Source organism: Bos grunniens, chromosome 4, assembly GCF_055505025.1.
Source record: "Bos grunniens cultivar Pamir isolate PY7600 chromosome 4, Bosgru_T2T1.0, whole genome shotgun sequence".
NCBI classification, from domain to species: domain Eukaryota; kingdom Metazoa; phylum Chordata; class Mammalia; order Artiodactyla; family Bovidae; genus Bos; species Bos grunniens.
The window spans coordinates 37,111,202-37,134,850 of NC_141168.1; positions in this window are offsets into that span (position 1 = coordinate 37,111,202).

Sequence of the window (23,649 nt, forward strand, 5' to 3'; positions counted from 1 at the left end):
TTCCCTTGGTTTCTCTAATTTTCTTGAAGTGATCTCTAGTCTTTCCCATTCTATTGTTTTCCTCTATTTCTTTGCATTGATCACTGAGTAAGGCTTTCTTATCTCTCCTTGATATTCTTTGGAACTCTGCATTCAGATGGGTATACCTTTCCTTTTGGTTTAATCTTCCAGGAGCAAAACAGGTGTGAGAAGCCAGCCCAGTCAAAGAAGATGTCCCACACATTCAAGAAGCATCTTGGCGGAGTCCTGTTCAGAGACCTTGAGAAATTGAATTAGACCTGTCATAGCTGGGGGCGGGAGGACCTTACTCAGTTTTGGTGAGGTTCTCAGAGATTCCATATGGCTTTTTAGGAATACTGAAGTTACAGTGTCTACTCAGAACTAAAAAAAGGAGTATCTCATAGGTATTTTTGTTTAAATATAGTATGGGGGAATCATGACCAAGTGTCAGGTTTTGAACCTTTTCTCTCACAATTAACAAATATAAAACTGGACAAAATGCATGGAGCACCTGCACTCAGGCAATAAAAATTGGCAGAAAAAATGTTTTTATATTTGAAAGAAGGGAAACATAAGAGGTAAATCCCACAATTACTTTAGCTTTTTCTCTGGTAGAAATTTGCAGGTCATAGTACAGGGAAGAATCAACCAAACATGCTGGGACAACTGAATAGAAACATGCAAAAGAATGAAATTGGACTTTAATTTGCACTGTATAAAATTAGGTAAAAATGGATCAAATATATAAATGGGAGAACTAACTGAAACTATAAAACCCTTAGCAAAAAACACAGGACTTAAATCTTGAAAACTCTGATTTGGCAAAACATTCTTAAGTACGATACCAAAAGCATGAGCAACAAAAAGAAAAATTGATGATTTCAGCTTCTCAAAATTAAAAAACTTCATGCTTCAAATGTCTCCATCAACCAACAGTAAACTTCGAGCACAATGTGAGAAAATAAGCCCTAATTTTAAAGCCACTTTTTGATGCATATTAATTTTCTTGCATTTAAAAGCATCTGAAACAAGACTATGATGAAGAGACTGTGAATACCATAGTAAAATGCCTGTGGTAGACAGAATTCTCAGTTGGCCCGCAGCATTCCTGCTCCTGGAATACAAATCTTTGTGTCATCACCTCCACTTGAGTGCAGGTAAATCTGACTTGCTTCTCACAGGTGGAATATGGTGAAAGTGATCAGATAATTACATCTCTGAATGCATTACGTTGTATGAAACTCCATCTTAGCAGGTTGAAGAGAGATTTCTTGTTAGCCCTGAAGGCACAAACTGCCATGTTGTGGAGAGGGCCATGTGATATGAAATGGACAAAACCTCTAGGAACTGAGGACCTCACTCTCCAATCACAAGGAAGTGAATGCTGCAGACAAGTACCTTGGGAAAGGAACAAGCCAAGCCTCAGATGAAATCCCAGTCCTGGACAATAGCTTCAGCTTGGTAAGACTGTGGGCAGAGGACACAGTAGCTATACCAGGACTCCTATATAGGAAAAAGTAAAGATAAAAAATAGGTGTTTCAAGCATCAAAGTTTGTAATAAATTTTTTTATGCAGCTTTAGAAAGCTAAAACAATAGCCCAAGGGAAACAATATCTCCAGTTAAAATAAATTGGTTACATATTTTCTAGTAAATGTTCGTTGAGGTCATTATTAACTGCCCCTGTGAGTTCTTAATTTTCCAATTAAGTATTGACATATAAATGCTTAAAAATATCCAACTAAAACATTTAATCTTTGCTTCATTATTATCATACTGGTTTTTAAACTATCCCTTCAACTTTAAACTGCTCTAAGATGCAGACTTCTTCAAAGGATGCACTTTATCTAATTTTTATTCATTAACAATTCATCAATATGTCAAACTTGAGTCTGCTACTTTAAAAAATTAACAATGATGAGACTTAAATTGTCTAAAAATGAGCTAAATTGCAAGTCAACTGTATTTACAAACCCAAACATAACGGTACCATAAAAAAATTCTAAGAAAATTATCTGCCAATAAGAATTTATACTTCTCTGTACTACTATATCAGAGAAGGCAATGGCACCCCACTCCAGTACTCTTGCCTGGAAAATCCCATGGATGGAGGACCCTGGTGGGCTACAGTCCATGGGATCGCTAAGAGTCGGACACGACTGAGCAACTTCACTTTCACTTTTCACTTTCATGCATTGGAGAAGGAAATGGCAACCCACTCCAGTGTTCTTGCCTGGAGAATCCCAGGGACGGGAGAGCCTGGTGGGCTGCCGTCTATGGGGTCGCACAGAGTCGGACACAACTGAAGCGACTTAGCAGCAGCAGTACTACTATATACTTAGAATGATGATAAGAGCATAAGAAAAGGAAGGAAAAGGAAATGGGGAAGGAATGAAGAAAGGGAGAGAAGAAGGAAGGATAGCAAATAACCACCATAGGGCCATATTTAGAGAAGGGCACGGAAATAGCCTGTTAATAAATACATGTTGCATGATAATTTAAAATAAATGTTCAAGTAACACTCAGATGAGGAAAGTCCTGAAGGAAATTTCTAGTCTTAATTTGAATACAGTCAACTAATCAAGTTGCTGAAAATAACTTTCAGTTGGAAAAAGATAAATTTTTCACATAAATACATGTGGTTGAATTTTTGTGGGTGTGTATGTGTGTGTGTGCACATGTGCATGTAACTCTAGAGGAATGGTCTTTGGAGGAAAGACACCAAGAATTCTACTATTTAGCTGGGTAAAAACATATAATTGAGGTAAAATTTTATTTCATTTATACCTCTTTTGTCTTTTAATGGACAGTATTGTTTTTGTTCATCAATTTTTCTTGTGTAATCGAGTCATGTGGACATGTTAAATGTTATCTCATTGTACTCACTGATAGTTTTCTCTTGAACTATATGGCCTCCTGAACGCTAGTGCTTGGTATAATGGTAATTGCAATTTCTTTTTTAATTTTCTGAATCTTATCAGCTTCTGTTCATGATGCCTCAGTATCTAAAATATACAATAATGTAAGAGAAAATAAAGCTTACAAAGCTTTTGAATCATCTACTATTAGGCTTAAAGTTAAATTATTTTTATTACTCTTGGAAATCAGTTACTAGTCAAAATGTAAAGCTTTCTTTCCTTTGGGAGGTGTCAGGAAATAGTTAAGAGAGTTTAAAGAAAAAGACTATAGAAAATAATTTGAAGATGAAAGGAGATTTTCTTGGAAATACCATGGCCATTTAATTTTTTTAAAAAAGCAACATTTACAAAATAGCATGTCAGTATAACAAATTACATTGGTAAATTTCAAATGATTTTGAGTGCCTTTGATATACCTGAGGTTTGACTTCTTAAAAAAATCTTAGATTTCTGAATCATTGATTGAATTTTTCAGCTCTTTCAATTCCTAGAGACCCAAAGATCTATGAGAATCCACTAGAAACTGAAACAAGAGTTCATACTTGAAAGAAACATTAGTTTCACTGTAGAAATAAATGGTGATAGAAAAGTAAAGAAAATAGAATATGCATACAATTTTTGGCATATTTTCAGTCAATGGGTACTAAAAGAATAGATCAAAACTTTCCAAAAAGCTAGTAGTTAGGTATATATCATAGTCCTGGTACCCAGATTCCTTTCAGATTGGAAATTCTCAGAAAGTGAAAGGCCATTTATCAGTACTCAGGAAGCTGAAAACCATGAGCCATATTTAAATTCATATAAAAATATGCACAGTGTCCATGAATATATATTATCAGATAGCATTGCTAATGATGGTTACTCCTCTTAAAAATTATTACAAAAATAATGAACATGTTGCTTGTGATTTGTTGTTACCTAGAAAAATTTACTTTCCTCTTCCAATTGGAAGATAGCAAAACCCCTAAAGCTACCGGGTTGTGTGTTTCCCAGCAGACCATCTGCTCTAACTGCGTGTAGAGATGGCCACCTACACTTTTATCACCTGATATGACTTGTGCACATACCTATTACAGATCCATTAACACTATATTTGCAGTTGTAGACTTACTATATATCTCCTCTATTTGTCTGTAAAGCCAGTTGGGAACGTTTCTTATCCTCATTTCTTTCAGGATGCCCTAGTACCTTTAAAAGGCCTGGCACACAATAAGCACCAATAATAACATACTTAATAAATATCAACAACTATCAGGACTAAATCCAGCACAATCTCAACCTTTCCACAGTTATGACCCACCTTGGAATGTATCCCATTGTTCATATCTAGATCAGGACAAACAATATAAGAAGGTAATCTTTTCCCAAGTTTACTTGCTATTACTAATATTCACACACTGTTTCTCTTCTCTGATTGTTTTTATCACTCATCTATTAAGAAAGAGTCCATGATAACTTGAGTCAAAGTAAGGACTTAGAGAATTAAAAAGGTGGTTTACTTTGGTAGTCATCCAGAATCACATATGGCCTTCATTCATGAAGCAACATTCATAAACTTCTATCCAAAGTCTTTTAGGCCAAGTATCATTGCATATTGCTAGCATCAATATTGTGGAGAAGGCAATGGTACCCCACTCCAGTACTCTTGCCTGGAAAATCCCATGGACGGAGGAGCCTGGTGCTGCAGTCTCTGGGGTCGCTGCAAGTTGGACACAACTGAGCGGCTTCGCTTTCACTTTTCACTTTCATCATTGGAGAAGGAAATGGCAACCCACTCCAGTGTTCTTGCCTGGAGAATCCCAGGGACTGGGGAGCCTGTTGGGCTGCTGTCTATGGGGTTGAACAGAGTCGGGCACGACTAAAGTGACTTAGCAGCAGCAGCAGCATTAATATTGACAAAGTCAAGGCACCACTACCTAGAACAGCCCTCTGTTTTATATATATGTGTGTGTGTGTGTATATATATATGCACTAAGTTGCTTCAGTTATGTCCGATTCTGTGTGACTCTGTGCACTACAGCCTGCCAGTCTCCTCTGTTCAAGGATTCTTCAAGCAAGAATACTGGGGTGGGTTGCCATGCCCTCCTCCAGAAAACTTCCCAACCCAGGGATCGAACCTGCATCTGTTATATCTAAACTGCCTTGGCAGGTGGACTCTTTACCTCTAGGACCACCTGGGAAGCCTGTGTGTGTGTGTGTGTGTGTGTATAAATTTATACTTATATGGAGCCACATATGCAATTAAGAAAATGTTAATACCTCCATTAATAAGGTAAAAATAACATGAAATTAATATTAATAATGTTTAATTGCTCAATAGATAATATTTGAACATGGAATTTCTTTGAAGAAAATATTAACGAGATCGCATAAATGACATGAAAATATTAATTAGTATAAGTAACACTATTTAAAGTTAGAGCTAGTATATTCTACAAGTGCAAGTCACTGTACTCTAAAATATTTTCAAGATTTTATTTATCCAATGTCAGCTTTGATATTTCCTGTTCAAGCTGCTTTAAACAACAGCAGTGAATAAAAATCACTGAGCTTTTTCCATTACAATTATTCCACTTAGAAAAATCACGTATGTCTCTTCACCTTTTCCATACATCTGATAGGAAAGAGAAAAATTATCAACCCATTAGCCCAAGCCTTTATTAAAATGTTGCAATGCAAGAATAGCTCCAAGATTAATGTTCTGAAGGGAGCAAATAACTGAAAGATTTCATAAGACAGAGTGAGGAAAGTTAGTCAATGTTTTGTTTTGTTTAAAAATTAAGCCCTGATCATTATCTCAGAAAGTATGGAGAATCTTACACATGGATCATGGGATGGAAAGCATGACTAGAGTCATGACTTAGCACATGTTTCTTTAACAATCTAGTTTCAGTAAGGGATGGAAGGAGAAGAACAAGAAGGTTAATTGGAACTATATGAGTCACAGTGGCATCCAGGATCATTCTTAGTCCTTCCTTTAGGCCAGCACTGACTTTACGGTAAACATATTTAGGTCAAATTTCAGAGTCCAGATTTTCACCACTAGCTGATGTTTCTGAGTCTGAATAAGTAGTGAGGGTTATTATTATGAGAAGTAATTGAGTCTAGAATGCATTCATCAATTTATCCTCTGACATTTTATTTTTTATGGTGATTTCAGTTATCATTAGGCATGGCAGTTACACAGAAGCATTTAAGACTGTAAGCAATACAGTGTAGGGCTATGATGGAAAATAAGAGGAATCATTAGTAGTTCATGAATGCTCTGCTTGTTCCTCCAACTATTCCCCTTAGTCCTATTAAGGAAAAAAGTACCCCAAATATCAGATTTTATCTGAATTCTTCCTCTGGATGACCCAGAAATTGGTACAAGACCTAGGTCTACATTTTCTTAAAAATACACTTCTTCTGTTGTATCTTTTAGCCCATCATTTTTTTGTGAAAACATCAAATCTTGGAAAACATCAAATCTTGGTTAATCTTGTAAATTAAGGCATTAGTAGTAAAAGGAAACATCCCTTTTCTAGATCTTCCCAACCCAGGAATCAAACCAGGGTTCCCTGCATTGCATGTATATACACACACACACACACACATATATATATACATACATATATACATATACATATATACACATACATATACATATATATGTATGCATATATATACATATATATGTATATATATATATATATATATATATATATATATACACACATGTGTGTACAGACACACACACATACATGGTCTTTCCTAATAGTTCATCTGGAAAAGAATCCACCTGCAATGCAGGAGACCTGGGTTCTATCCCTGGGTTGAGAAGATCCCCTGGAGAAGGGAATAGCTACCCACTCCACTCCAGTGTTCTTGCCTGGAGAATCCCAGGGATGAGGGAGCCTGGTGGGCTGCCGTCTATGGGGTTGCACAGAGTCAGACACAACTGAAGCAACTTAGCAGCAGCAGCAGCAGCCGCTATACTGGCCTGGAGAATTCCATAGATTCTATAGTCCATGGAGTTGCAAAGAGTTGGACACAACTGAGCAGCTTTCACTTTATATATAGTCTGTTAGCCTTAGAGAAACCTTCTTTTCTCCTTCTCCCAGCCTTCCTTTGTTCTACCCCCAAAAAGGATTATGTCACTGAACTATTCAAGTACTATGATTTATCTTTCATATAGCTTTAGTCTCTTAGGAGACTTGCATGTTTCTTAAAACAATGGGAAGGCTTGGGAGGATCCAGCATTATCCTTGTCTGTCTATTGAGTTCTTTCCTGCCACGTTGCCCAAGAAGTTGGCAAGCTGAGACTGATCTTCTTTCCTAAAGCTCTAATGTCTAGGACAAAAGCCAAAAATCAGCTCTTTACAAGGTATGGAGCAAAACACTGATTCTCTTCTTTCTGCAGTTACAATTTCTTTATGGATTGTGAACACTTCTTGCACAAATCTTTTTTCATGAACATAGTTGTGAAATACAAAGAGCCAAAGTCCAGGTGTATGTTCAGAAAGAAATTGGCAAAAGAAATCATCTTACTTGCTTTGATTTTCAGGTCACCATCCTCAGAAAAATGTTTCTATGTGGATCAGTCAAGCCAGGGTCTAAACTGAGGTTTTAAAGACAAAGCCACAAGTATAAACAGTCTTGTTTCTTTGTTAACCACATCCTTTGTCTATGTATCTTCTTTCAGGCCCTGGATAAGTAAAAGGTGGCTTATTAAGGATAACATGCAAGCTTTCAGAATTCTGAGCTCTGGATCCAATCATTTGATGTCTTCATACACCCAACATATCGTGTTTGTCATATGATTACTATTTCATAAGTTTGTCTTCTCTATCACAGAAACTCCTTAAAATCAGGATCATTTGTTATTCACATCTCTTTCCAGGTTACCTTATTGCTAGCAGGCACTTGGTGTTTGCTGAATAAAAGATCAAAGAAATGACAAAAGAACTACAGGACAGGCCCATAAGACAACCTAGAGAACATTTGACAAATGGAATTCAAAAACTACCACTTGAATGTTCAATTCACATAAAAACATGCTTTAAAAATAAAATGCCTGGAAATTAATTGTTGAAGTCAGTTTGGTTTGTGAAGTATTGACATAACAAGCTTACTGTAGTATCAGTTTGTTTCTACTTTTATACATCAAAATGCTTCATGTAAGATAATTAACTACTGAAGATCACATGTAAATTCCTCCATCAGTTTTTTGGAAGTATTCTATCTAGCTATGTCTCTCTACTTTTGTGGATACAATTTTTTTTTTTTCAGAAAATATTTACCAAAGAAGATAGATCTATATCTAACGTTTTATTTTTAGATATAAATCACAGGGGTCCCAGTAATCAATGCTTCTTTTATTATGCTTTTATACAATATTGAGAGATACAGTCAAGTATTATTCTAGGCAAAGTAAAATTTAGTGAATATTCAGTTCAGTTCAGTCACTCAGTTGTGTCTGACTCGTTGAGACCCCATGAACTACAGCACACCAGGCCTCTCTGTCCATCACCAGCTGCCGGAGTTCACTCAGACTCGAGTCCATTGAGTCTGTGATGCCATCCAGCCATCTCATCCTCTGTCATCCCCTTCTCCTCCTGCCCCCAATCCCTCCCAGCATCACGGTCTTTTCCAATAAGTCAACTCTTTGCATGAGGTGGCCAAGTACTGGAGTTTCAGCTTTAGCATCATTCCTTCCAAAGAAATCCCAGGGCTGATCTCCTTCAGAATGGACTGGTTGGATCTCCTTGCAGTCCAAGGGACTCTCAAGAGTTTTCTCCAACACTACAGTTCAAAAGCATTAATTCTTCGGTGCTCAGCCTTCTTCACAGTCCAACTCTCACATCCATACATGACCACAGGAAAAACCAAAGCCTTGACTAGATGGACCTTTGTTGGCAAAGTGATATCTCTGCTTTTGAATATGCTATCTAGGTTGGACATAACTTTTCTTCCAAGGAGTATGCATCTTTTAATTTCATGGCTGAAGTCACCATCTGCAGTGATTTTGGAGCCCAAAAAAATAAAGTCTGACACTGTTTCCATTGTTTCCCCATCTATTTCCCATGAAGTGATGGGACTGGATGTCATGATCTTCGTTTTCTGAATGTTGAGCTTTAAGCCAACTTTTTCACTCTCCACTTTTACTTTCATCAAGAGGCTTTTGAGTTCCTCTTCACTTTCTGCCATAAAGGTGGTGTCATCTGCATATCTGAGGTTATTGATATTTCTCCCGGAAATCTTGATTCCAGCTTGTGTTTCTTCCAGTCCAACGTTTCTCATGATGTACTCTGCATATAGGTTAAATAAGCAGGGTGACAATATACAGCCTTGACGTACTCCTTTTCCTATTTGGAACCAGTCTGTTGTTCCAGGTCCAGTTCTAACTGTTGCTTCCTGACCTGCATACAGATTTCTCAAGAGGCAGATCAGGTGGTCTGGTATTCCCATCTCTTTCAGAATTTTCCACAGTTTATTGTGATCCACACAGTCAAAAGCTTTGGCATACTCAATAAAGCAGAAATAGATGCTTTTCTGGAACTCTCTTGCTTTTTCCATGATCCAGCGGGTGTTGGCAATTTGATCTCTGGTTCCTCTGCCTTTTCTAAATAAAGCTTGAACATCAGGAAGTTCACAGTTCACATATTGCTGAAGCCTGGCTTGGAGAATTTTGAGCATTACTTTACTAGCATGTGAGATGAGTGCAATTGTGCGGTAGTTTGAGCATTCTTTGGCATTGCCTTTCTTTGGGATTGGAATGAAAACTGATCTTTTCCAGTCCTGTGGCCACTGTTGAGTTTTCCAAATTTGCTGGCATATTGAGTGCAGCACTTTCATAGTATTATCTTTCAGGATTTGAAATAGCTCAACTGGAATTCTATCACCTCCACTCGCTTTGTTCGTAGTGATGCTTTCTAAGGCCCACTTGACTTCACATTCCAGGATGTGTGGCTCTAGGTGAGTGATCACACCATGGTGATTATCTGGGTTGTGAAGATCTTTATTGTACAGTTCTTCTGGGTATTCTTGCCACCTCTTCTTGATATCTTCTGCTTCTTATAGGTCCATACCATTTCTGTCCTTTATTGAGCCCATCTTTGCATGAAATGTAGTGAATATTAAGTGAATATAAAGTGAATATTAAGAGGAATTAAATACATGTATACCTGTGGTGGATTCATTTTGATATTTGGCAAAACTAATACAATTATGTAAAGTTTAAAAATAAAATAAAATTATAAAAAAAAGAAAAGAAAAATTAAAAAAAAAAGAGTAATTAAGTTATTACAGTTTTAGCAGTTTGCAAAATGGGATTTCTGAAAAGCCTTGTAAAAATGCAAAATTGAATGATTTTTCAGCTTGTTTACTTCAATCTTTTTCTTTTGATAATATTGATTGTTTTGTATGTTTGTTCTTTGCAGTATTAATTCATCTATTGAAAATAATATTTATTATCTCTAAGACATTATTTTCTGTTCAAAGTTATGATGTGAAGAAGAGTATGAATCTGGCATAAATAGAAGTGATAAGTATATTTCAGCCAGAAACAAAAGCAATGCCTGAACCCCCTGAAAACCAAAGTAGGTATTATAAGCTGTAGGGCAGAAGAGGCTTAACTGTCACAGTATTCACCTAATTTGTACTCAATAACAGGAGTCTCATTTTTTTTATATATTTAGTGAAAGAAAGTGTCTGCATTGATGTTTTAAAACATAGTTTCTGATATTCCTCTCATTTGTTTTGGCCTTTCAGCTATAAGAGAATCAATAAACAACAGGCATAATATTAACATTTTAGATTGTGTCTAAAGCGATTATTCAGCTGGCTTAAATCTGTAAACTCAGGTGGTAATTTTGCAATTACTGTGTTGTGATGTTTCTAGCCTGGTCTGTTGTTTTTCAGTTAATAAGCCTTATTTCATGATTGGATCTTTTGCCCTGGAAGTTCTTGAGTTGGCTCCTGTTACGAAACACTGATTCAGTTAAACACTGCTATGTTTGATTGCTTCTAAAGTGCCTTATTCCAATTTGGAACAGAGAATGGAACTGTATGTTTTCATGTTAATTTAATCTCATGCTCTGGCAATTAATGCCATATACACAATGGCAGCCCACTCCAGTACTCTTGCCTGGAAAATCCCATGGACGGAGGAGCCTGGTGGGCTGCATTCCATGGGGTTGGGAAGAGTAGGACATGACTGAGCGACTTCACTTTCACTTTTCACTTTCATACGCTGGAGAAGGAAATGGCAGCCCACTCCAGTGTTCTTGCCTGGAGAATCCCAGGGACAGGGGAGCCTGGTGGGCTGCTGTCTCTGGGGTCGCACAGAGTCGGACATGACTGAAGTGACTTAGCAGAAGCAGCAGCAGCAGCAATCTCAATCATTTTCAAAACTTCCTTAGTAGTTTATTTCAGTAAAGTGTATTGATACTTCAGGAAAAGATGATTTGCACTGCTAAACTACAATATCTATATTGTACTTTTATTTAAAGACTTGACCAAGTTCATGTGGACTTTCATGAACTATTTTCTGTTTCTTTCCTCTTATTTAGATTTCTAATCTATTTGTGAAAACTATCATATTAGCAACTGTCTTCCAATATACAGATCTTAAAATTACTTCTGATATTCTCCAAGTCTTGGTCTTCATAAAATACTTAATTGCTGAACTCTATTTTATCATGTAAGAGCTACTATATAATTTAATAAGAATAAATGGAGTAAAATAATAAATACCTACCTTCAATAGATATTATCAACATTAATTCCTATTAATGTCTTTTATCCTAAAACCTTAATTTTTACTCATTCCAAAATTCCTTTTGAAGGAAAATCAAATCCATTAAGATCAGTCACAAGAACATTTTCTTATTAACTAAGAGGGTCATGTTTCAATTCTTCCAATATGTAACATTCAGTGAAAGCATGAAAAGAACTATGTCCGGAGTACACAACTGGTGTTTCCCGTCCAGGTTCAGTGTCCTGTCCAGGTCTAAAAGAAGAAGGAAAGTAGGGGCAGAGAATCGGAGGAGGGAGAGAAGGGAATGAACAGAGATCAGATGACCATAATGACCTAAAACCCAACCATCCATCGTGTGTGTGTGTGTGTGTGTGTGTGTGTGTGTGTGTATGTAGTGAGTATGCACACAGCTCTGTCTGAGATTATATGTTTTAAGAGTTGAGGCAGGGTCTTACTGCAAAGATAAAAAATAGATAGGACAAATACCCTGCCATTTATATCAGATATCACACTTGTGAGAATACTGGTTTGTTTTTTTGTTTTAATATAACTTAAGTGTGTGATCTGATCTGATCTGAAGTGTGTGATCCCCACAACTATTTGAAAAGACATATGGAACTACCAGATATAATTAGAAAAGGGGGAGCATATTTGGAGCTTAGCATCTGTTCCTGTAGAAAGAACAGGTGGCTTTCAGGTAGTCAGTTACCAAGTTACATCAGACATGAAAGAAATGTGTGTAATGTTCAAATACATCTAAATATGTTTTGTGAGGCTTGAATGTTGGGACACTAATTTATTATTATACACAGTTCTTTGCTACCTGAAACTCAATCAAGACTACTAAAGTTCCACAACTTAATCTCTTCCAGGTAAATAGACATTGTCTAGAAAATATGCATATATGCTTTAAATATATTTTCTAACATAAATACTGTGTCACAGAAGATTTTGTTTCAACAAAGATTTGTTTCAACCCTGAAAATAAATTCAAAGCTTACTTCAAGATTATTTATTTTGCAATTGTCTGTGTTTACATTTTATTACCCAGCATTTTCTTAAGAGGATTTGAAGTGTTCCAGATAATGTCAAATTTCAGTAGGTTCTGCAATTATTTTTAAAGCTTTTATAAACTAAACTTGTTTTCTCTAGAGAAAATGAGTTACTAACTTGAAAGTCTTATAAAATTATTCTCATTTATCTTATGAATCTTACTTTTAATAAGTTCAACCCTGTTTTCAAGTTTATTTCATGTATTTCTGACATTTAGAAATTGTTTGAGACTTTTATGTTTTAAGATTAGGATGCATAGACTAGAAACTAAGAGCATTGCATTCACATTTAGTATGCCAGCTGAAAGTTTCATATTTGCAGTGCACTAATATATGTTAATACAAGCTTACATATCTTGCTTGCACTACCAAAAAAGGTGAAAGAAACATGGAATAAAGTATTTAGAAACATTAATATACAGTCCACATGGCTTGGAAATAATGAGAGAGCCCCTAAATATTATGGAGATAAGACCAAGTATAATGTATAGGAGGACAATTCCGCAGATATGCAAAGGTCACACTAAGCCTGGGTTACTCTGTCATCACACTTCTCTTCAGTCCTCTCAGCCAGGCTTCCCATTGATCCCCATCTCTAGTGAGGTGACTAGTTGCAGCCTGTTTCCAATAACTACCCTCTTTGCTTTCAGACCCCCTACTCTAAGAAGAAAAAAGAAAATATACACCTGCTTGTAACAGATTTTCCAAATATATAATCAGATTCTGTGTAACTTTGTATTCAAATGGAAATTTAGAAAAGAATATGTCTTTTTTTTTTTTTTCCTGCTTATCACAGGATCAGCCTGAATGTATTATTTCTTGCTCAGTTCCTTTCCTGTGCTTGGTATAGGAGAGAAAGCTTGAACTTTTAGCTAGGAATTAAATCTAATTCTAGAATTTTAAGTTATTTTTTTGATGGGCACGCTAATACTTTTGGAGAAGGCAATGGCAACCCACTCCAGTATTCTTGCCTAGAGAATCCCATGGACGGAGGAGCCTGGTAGGCTGCAGTCCATGGGGTTGTGAAGAGTTGGACATGACTGAGCGACTTCACTTTCACTTTTCACTTTCATACGATGGAGAAGGAAATGGCAGCCCACTCCAGTGTTCTTGCCTAGAGAATCCCAGGGACGGGGGAGCCTGGTGGGCTGCCGTCTGTGGGGTCGCATGGAGTCGGACACGACTGAAGCAACTTAGCAGCAGCAGCAGCTAATACTTTAGTGGTTTCCCAGATGGTGTTAGTTGTAAAGAACCTATTGCTAATACAGTAGACTTAAGAGACACGGGTTCAATCCTGGGTTAGGAGGATCCCCTGGAGAAGGGCATGGCAACCACTCCAGTATTCTTGCCTTGAAGAATCCCATGGATAGAGGAGCCTGGGGAGGTGGGGGCGTGGGGGTGGTGCTACAGTCCATAGAGTTGCAGAGTCACATACAACGGAAATGATTTCGCATGCAAGCATACATGCAAATGCTTTAGCATTCCCCTATGGAAAGCAGGGGGAGTGGTTCAGTCACTAAGTTATGTCTGACTCTTTGTGACTCCTTGGACTGCAGCACGCCAGGCTTCCCTGTCCTCCACTATCTCCTGGAGTTTCCTCAAGTTTATGTCCATTGATTCAGTGATGTTATCTAACCATCTCATCTTCTGCTGACCTCTTCTTTTGCCTTAAATCTTTCCCAGCATCAGGATCTTTTCCAAAGAGTCAGTTCATCACATCAGGTGGCCAAAGTATTGGAGCTTCAACTTTATCATCAGTACTTCCAATGAATATTCAGGGTTGCTTTCCTTTAGGATTGACTGGCTTGATCACCTTGCAGTCCAAGAGACTCTCAAGAGTCTTCTCCAACACCACAATTCAAAAGCATCAGTTCTTCGGCATTCACCCTTCTTAATGGCCCAGCTCTCATATCCATACATGACAACTGGAAAAACCATAATTTTGACTATACAGATCTTTGTTGGCGAAGTGATGCCTCTGCTTTTTAATATGCTGTCTTTTTGTCATAGCTTTCCTTCCAAGGAGCAAGCATCTTTTAAAGCAGAAACAGGTGGAGTAATATTGCCTTATAACATAATACTAAAAAATGTAATATCAGTTCAGTTCAGTTCAGTCACTCATTCGTGTCCGACTCTTTACGACCCTATGAATCGCAGCACGCCAGGCCTCCCTGTCCATCACCAACTCCCAGAGTTCACTCAGACTCACGTCCATCGAGTCAATGATGCCATCCAGCTATCTCATCCTCTGTGGTCCCCTTCTCCTCCTGCCCCCAATCCCTCCCAGCATCAGAGTCTTTTCCAATGAGTCAACTCTTCACATGAGGTGGCCAAAGTACTAGAGTTTCAGCTTTGGCATCATTCCTTCCAAAGAAATCCCAGGGCTGATCTTCTTCAGAATGGACTGGTTGGATCTCCTTGCAGTCCAAGGGACTCTCAAGAGTCTTCTCCAACACCACAGTTCAAAAACATCAATTCTTCAGCGCTCAGCTTTCTTTACAGTCCAACTCTCACATCCACACATGACTACTGGAAAAACCATAGCCTTGATTAGATGGACCTTTGTTGGCAAAGTAATATATGACTGTGCAAAACACCTGAACTGTATTTGGTCTTTGTAGTGGGTTGAATTCTGTCCCACCAAAAGATATGTTCAAGTCTTAAGCCCCAGTAGCTTATTTGCAAATAAAATGTTGGTAAATATGATTAAGTTAAGAATCACAGGATAAGAATACCTAGGGTTTAGGTGGAATCTATATCCAATCACTGGTGTAAGAGGAAAAAAGAGGGAAATATGACACACACAGGGAAGAAAAGCACATAAATTATATGAAGACAGAGGTTTAGATTAGAGTTATGAAGGCCCAAGATGAGGAACATCAGGAGTTTCTGGTGGCCACCTCATATTAGAAGAGAAGTATGAAAGGGATTCTGCCTCAGACCCTCAAGAAGGTATCGACACTGTCAACACCTTGACTCTGGACTGTAAGAGAACAAAATTCATAGAAGGCTGTTTTCTGCTGCTTCTGCTATCCAGTTTATTATTTGTTACAACAACTGTAGGAAACGTATATAGTCTTCAAAATTGATTCTATTTCGCTTTACTATGAATTGTGTATTTTCAAGGGTGATATCTAGTCAGTATGCCAACATTGTTTTGTTTAATGCTCTGTTTTGATGAGATTTGACCTGTGCCGTAATTATTACATATTTTGAGTATTATTTCTTTATATTTATTTTTAAAAGTCTTTAAAATTTTTTATCAGAGTATACTTGATTTACAATGTATTAGCTTCAGGTGTACAGCAAAGTTAATCAGTTTTATATATACATATGTGTATACATGTATATCCACTCTTTTTTCTATATTGATTTGATTGATTCTTCTGAGCACTGAAAAAGTACCCACAGATGGGAATAGAGGTGAATTTATTAAAAGGAGAAAAAGAATGCAAAATTTGTGGAAAGCAGAGGATGGGGTCTAACCAGAATTATATATTGCCTGATAAGACAGGACATACTATAAGCCCTCAGGAAAGAATAGGAAATATTTAATCATTTATCACTTTTAGAGTAGAAATATATGTAAGCCTGAATAACATGTGCCTGAAAAAAAAGTATTAAGCATGCCAAAGGTAGGCATAATAACAAGAGTATCAAAGCTTTTTCTAAGACCAAAATTATGTGACCTTTTGGCTAGATTCTAACTACCCTAAGGCACCTTCATACAACATGCATAATTAGCTTAGCAAACTCAACGTTCTAAGTATTTATGGGAAGTGAAAAGTGGACAAGACATTTCTTGTTCTCCAGAATTTAAAGTCCAATTAGAAGGGTGAGATATATACACTAGAAAATGTAACAATAATCAATAGCAAATTGTACATCTCATCTAAAAGTTAGTGACAGAAATCAATTACTGATTTCATTGCTCATTATGGATATATTTCAAGAGCTTGCTGTAGGCTATAGATACCAAAATGTATTCATGAAATGCCTATGGCATTTCCTTTGCAGACAGCATAGGAATCTATGTTCAACCTCTCATATAGAACCAGAGTTACTCCTTTAATATTGGTTTATTCTACATTTATAAAGTTAACCATTATTTTACTGTAACATCATGACTACTAAATATTATGAGATTATATACATCAGCATCAGTCAGTTGATTCAGAAGTGTAACATTTATTAAACCAGAAAGTTGTGAAATATCTATTTATCTGAATAAAAAGCAATCTGGCATGTTTACAATGTTTTGACTTACCCAGTTTGTTTTTTAACTTCAGTTTGTATAATGTTCTTTAGAAATGTATTTTGCTCTTGTTGAAAGCTTTAAATCTAATCTAATTATCTTATTGTTAGTTAGCTTCACATTCAAGGTATTAAGTAGGTTTCTTGGTACAAACTACTCTTAACATCCACAACTCATTAAATACAAAAAAGGATCTGACCCCATATTTTCTTCTTTTCTCATCATTTGATATTTTTGGAAAAACAGGGACTATAATCTCTGACCCTTTGAAATACTAAGTATTATTTCATCATATAGTCTGTTTCTTCCTTTTAATCATTACTTTATATCATTCCATGGATTAAATTCTATAGTATCTGAGCCAAAATGTCTCTGGTACATTTTAAGAAATTTTCCAGTGTGTTTATCTTCTCCAAAAGCAACTCAGTTGAAGTCATTAAAGATATCTTATTACCACTGAGGTTATTTTCTTGTTAATGATCTACCTGGGAGCCATGACCTTTATGGGAAACTTAGAGATACCATTTAATTGTAACCTTCTCATTAAATTATTTGATTTGCCAATAGTTTAATACATTTTTATATTCTGAATGTTACAATGGATTAAGAAAGTATCAGAAAAAAGTACTAACTACTAATATTTTGTAATAGCAAAATAAATTGCTAAGTTAACTCTTACAAAAAAGATATGTTTCCCATGAGTCAATTTCAAAGACTATTGAAAATATAATAGCATGAAATGTTAACAATTTTAGCAGCTTTATTTCCGTGCTAATTCTGAGTGGAATGGAAGCACAAGCCGTTTTCAAACCTAGGAGTCATTCTTTTGTATTACTGACTTTAAAATTCAAGTGTCAGAACATATCATTAACCTAACAGTACTTAAACTTATTAAGTTTTTAAGTATTAATCTTTCTAAACACATTCTTTGAGAAAAAATATTTTACTCCTTTGATAGCTCATTTTCAGCCATTATTAATATTCACCTTTCAAACCTGGACTTATAAAATGTGGCAGTAAATCTAGTGCAATTTATGAATGCAAAAGTGAAGCTATTATCTTAGTTATTGGTAACTGTGGATAAATTTTTCATCAAAGAATGAATCCTTGGTCAGATTTTTCAATAATGGAATTATAAGCTCAAAAATATGTAAAATTTTCATTAAAAAGGGTTATGCAAGAGCCTAAATTCTACCAATAAGGTTAGGATTAAGAGTTCATATCAAGAGATTAAGTAGGACTGCTCTTGACTTCTTCCTACATGGCTGTGTCAATATTCCATCTACATTGCTTAAGTGGTTAATTACAGAGATTTAGAAATATAAAATAAAAGAATAACCTTCAGTTTCCCTGAAGAATATATTGACCTTTTTCTATTCTTTAAACTCATTTTATTCCTGTTAATGTTTAATTCATATAGCAAATGAACAAAAAGATAAAGCTTTCAGATTGTATAACATCATTGAGCATTGCATAATGAAAAGGAAACCTGACTTGGTCATTTTCTCTGATTTTAATATTGAAATACATCAATTTAAGAGTAGCAACCATGGCTTTTTCGATTTGTGAAAAGGTGAGGCAAATGTCTTACCAGTTCATACTTGTTGTGATGTTCAGGTCCTAGTTCATATGTATTTGTGACCATAATCTCAAATTATTTTCATTTCTACAATATCATATGTCTCCCAAACATTATATTATTAGATACTGAGGATTTAAATAAACAAGTTCATAAGAACCTGTATCTTCTCATACTGATTGGTCACTGTTAAGTAGTGTGGAAATGGCAGCAGTCAGCCCTGTCCATGATGGAAGTATTTGTGATACCTTAAAGTATCTTAAGTCTGACTTAAGAAATGAGAAAAGGAATCAAGTATTTATCAGAAGTTAATCTCGGTTGATTTTCTTGTCTGGTATGACAAGTATATTGAATAATTAATTGCAGAGAAAAACACCTTTGAGATAAAGAAGGACATTCTTTAATAGATTATCACACTGAGTCTCTGAGGCTCCTGTAATCCACCATAGCATAAGAGGCAGAGTTGAAAGCTGATTCAAGTTCTCTTTACTCCAAAACTATATTGCTTCAAACTTGATTTTGAAATAAAAATTGATTAATTAGTTAAATGTTAAAAAAATTGTCATAATGTAAGTACTGAACATGATTTAGAGGGATAACTTAATTTACAGAAAATCTATTTTGTTTATCCTTTGCTAGTCCCCATAGTTCATCCTAATATTTGAAACTGGGCTATTAAAATAGAAAGAGGAAAAAGCTTTTTTAAATTGGGTATAGTAAATATACCAGCAACCATCAATGATACTAGTTGCTGTTTCTTCTACTTTCTATCTGTTAATGGGTGAAAGATCTTCAAAATGTGAATTTAAATAGAACTGGACTCATTTTCAGGTATTTGGCTTTGCCTTTATAGAGAAATCCTCAGAGAGGAGCCACTTATATTACAGGAGAACAATCTCTGCCCAAAGCTCAGCCCTTCCACCCTTTGGAACCTGGGCAAAGACACACTCATCCCTGTCTCCAATGCTGATACCCTCAGAAATCAGAGTGATTGTGAGAGGAGCTAAAAGGCTGATATTTCTTTAGGCAATCAAGGGAGACACATTTTGACAATACAATATATCACAATAACTCGTGTTAGATTTTGCCAACAGTGCAAAATTATCACAGTTCCACTATACAGCTAACAACTCAATGCTATTCTAGCCTATTATCACTCATCACCTACAAAAATACCAGCCCATATTCGATCTATCTAGTAGTGAATCACCATTGCTTCTCTGTGGTTCCCTACTCTGATTAATCCTCTGCTATTAGCCACATTTTGACCTTCCTAACTACTCTCTGGAAACCTCTAATATCTTCAACTTCTTGACAAAAAACTTCAGTCCTGGGAAAAATTCAAACTTGATTTGAAATCTATACTCCACTACCTCCCATGCCAGTGTTATTGAACAGACCTTTAAATATTTTCCTAGTACATGGGTGTTTTGTGACTTTAGCTACAATATTCCACTCTTCCTCTAGTCATGTGAAGATGCTGAATATCCTGTAGAACATTAAATCAAGCTTGAAAAATGTATTTGGACAGGCAGCCACAGGAATCTTCAGTATTCATCTTTGCATTCCTAATAGGTAATTTTCTGTGTACTTCTGGATGATTTTTTTTTTAATTTGCTTGCCAGCCCAAACAACATAACACAGGGTTATGCCACATTTCCTGAGTGAGCTGTTACATTATCATTTAAGAGCCTGGCTGATACTGTAATGAGTATAATTTCCTAAATTCCAAGGAAACAACTTTGATTCAGCTTGAGTGAATGTTTTCCTCTGTTCTAATCATTATTACCGGGGTGAGATAAACTATCATTTTGCACATATAGTTGTGTGTTCAAACTAAGTTTGCACAGAGAGTGAAAAGGAAATATCCAAACGGTGAAGCTATTCTAACCAGGAATTCTCCTAACAAATCAGACTCAGAATATCCAAACCATCTGCACAGAATCTCTACTTTATATCTACTGGGCAGCTGCAGTGTAACTTGTACAAAACCAATCTTTTGATTTCTACTCTCTTCAAACAAACCTGTTGCTTTTTAAGTTTCCCCATGTCAGTTAATTTCAACTCCATTGCTCCATTTTAAAACCTTTTACTGATATACCTCCTATATAGTATAGCACTAAAATCTGTCAGAACAGTCATTTCAGAACATTCAACTTCTGATGACTGCTTACCATTACACTGCTTCCAGCCTTGTATGAGACTGCCATGAGCTTTTGCTTGAATTTCTGTAAGTCTTTCCTGACTAGTTTTTATTCCAACACTGCTCCCTACTCTCTACTTTGAACCAAGCAGATAGAGGGATCATTTTAAAACAAAATTCAGATCATCACACTTTCCTGCTCAAAACTTGCCAGTGTGTTCATGACACTCAGAATAAAACTCACCCTTATTTCCTAACTTATCCAGCAAACTGTTCCTTTTCTGACCTCATTTCTTCTTACTTTGTTAGAATTCCTTATCCCTTTTCCCTGTTTTCTGTCTCTCCATATCAAATTTTAGTTCAATTCAATGCCGTACAGTCATATCTGATTCTTTGCGACCCCATGGACTACAGCATGCCAGGCTTCCCGGTACATGACCAACTCCCGGAGCTTGCTAAAACTCATGTCCATCAAGTCAGTGATGCCATCCAACCATCTCATCCTCTGTTATCCCCTTCTCCTCCTGCCTTCAATCTTTCCCAGCATCAGGGTCTTTTCCAATTAGTCACTTCTTCACATCAGGCAGCCAAAGTATTGCAGCTTCAGCATCAGTCCTTCAAATGAATATTCAGGACTGATTTCCCTTAAGATAGACTGGTTTGATCTCCTTGCAGACCAAGTGACTCGCAAGAGTCTCCAGTACCACAGTTTGAAAGCATTCGTTCTTTGGTGCTCAGTTTTCTTTATAATCCAACTCTCACAACCATATGTGACTACTATAAAAACCATAGCTTTGACTAGACAGACCTTTGTTGGCAAAGTAATGTCTCTGCTTTTTAATATGCTGTCTAGGTTGGTCATAGCTTTTTTCCAAGGAGCATGCATCTTTTAGTTTCATGGCTGCAGTCATGATCTGCAGTGATTTTGGAGCCCAAGAAAATAAAGTCTCTCACTGTTTCCACTGTTTCCCATCTATTTGTCATGAAGTGATGGGACCAGATGCCATGATCTTAGTTTTCTGAATGTTGAGTTTTAAGCCAACTTTTTCACTCTCCTCTTTCACTTTCATCAAAAGGCTCTTTAATTCTTTGCTTTCTGCATAAGGGTGTTGTCATCTGCATATCTGAGGTTATTGATATTTCTTCCAGCAATCTTGATTCCAGCTTGTGCTTCATCCAGCCCTGCATTTCTCGTGATGTACTCTGCATATAAGTTAAATAAGCAGGATGACAATATATAGCCTTGACATACTCCTTTCCCTATTTGGAACAAGTCTGCTGTTCCATGTCCAGAACTAAGTGTTGCTTCTTGACCTTCATACAGATTTTTCAGGAGGTAGGTGAGGTGATATGGTATTCCTGTCTCTTTAAGAATTTTCCACAGTTTGTTGTGATCCACACAGTCAAAGGCTTTGGTGTAGTCAATAAAGCAGAAGAAGATGTTTTTCTGGAACTCTGTTGCTTTTGCAATAATTCAGTGGATGTTGGCAATTTGATCTCTGGTTGCCCTGCTTTTTCTAAATCTAGCTCAAAGATCTGGAAGTTCACAGTTCATGTCCTGTTGAAGCCTGGCTTGGAGAATTTTGAGCTTTTCTTTACTAGCATGGGAGATGAGTGGAATTGTGGGATGGTTTGAACATTCTTTGGCATTGCCTTTCTTTGGGATTGTAATAAAAACAAACATTTTCCAGTCCTTTGGCCACTGCTGAGTTTTGCAAATTCACTGGCAATTTGAGTGCAGCACCTTAACAGCATCATCTTTTAGGATTTGCAATATCTCAACTGGAATTCCATTGCCTCCATTAGCTTTGTTCATAGTGGTGCTTCCTAGGGGCCACTTGACTTCACATTCCAGGATATCTGGCTCAAGGTAAGTGATCACACCAGCATTGTTATTTGGGGCATGAAGACTTTTTGTACAATTCTTCTGTGTATTTTTGCCACCTCTTCTAATATCATCTGCTTCTGTCAGGTCCATACCATTTCTGTCCTTTATTGAGCCCCTCTTTGCATGAAATGTTCCCTTGGTATCTCTAATTTTCTTGAAGAGATCTCTAGCCTTTCCCATTCTGTTGTTTTCCTCTATTTCTTTGCATTGATCACTGAGGAAGGCTTTCTTATCTCTCCTTGCTATTCTTTGGAACTCTATTCAAGTGGGTATATCTTTCTTTTTCTCCTTTGCCTTTCACTTCTCTTCTTTTCTAAGCTATGTGCAAGGCCTCCTCAGACAACCATTTTGCCTTTTTGCATTTCTTTTTCTTGGGGATGGTATTGATCACTCCCTCCTGTACAATATCACGAACCTCCATCCATAGTTCTTCAGACACTCTGCCTATCAGGTCTAATCCCTGGAATCTATTTCGCACTTCCACTGTATAATCATAAGGGATTTGATTTAGGTCATACCTGAATGTTCTAGTGGTTTTCCATACTTTTGTCAATTTAAGTTTGAATTTGGCAATAAACAGTTCATGATCTGAGCCAGCCAGCTCCCGGTCTTGTTTTTGCTGACTGTATAAATCTTCTCCATCTTTGGCTGCAAGGAGTATAATCAGTCTGATTTTGGTATTGACCCTCTGGTGATGTCCATGTATAGAATCTTCTTTTGTGTTTTTGGTAGAGGATGTTTGCTATAACCAGTGTGTTATCTTGTCAAAACTCTGTTAGCCTTTGCCCTGCTTCATTTTGTACCCCAAGGCCAAACTTGCCTATTACTCCAGGTATTTCTTGACTTCCTACTTTTGTATTTCAGTCCCCTATAATGAAAAGGTGGAGAAGGAAATGGCAACCCACTCCAGTACTCTTGCCTGGAAACTTCCGTGGATGGAGGACCCTGGTAGGCTACAGTCCATGGGGTTGCAAAGAGTCAGACACGTCTAGCGACTTCACTTTCTTTCTATATTTCCTTTTGGAGAAGGAAATGGCAACCCTCTCCAGTACTCTTGGCTGGAGAATCCCATGGA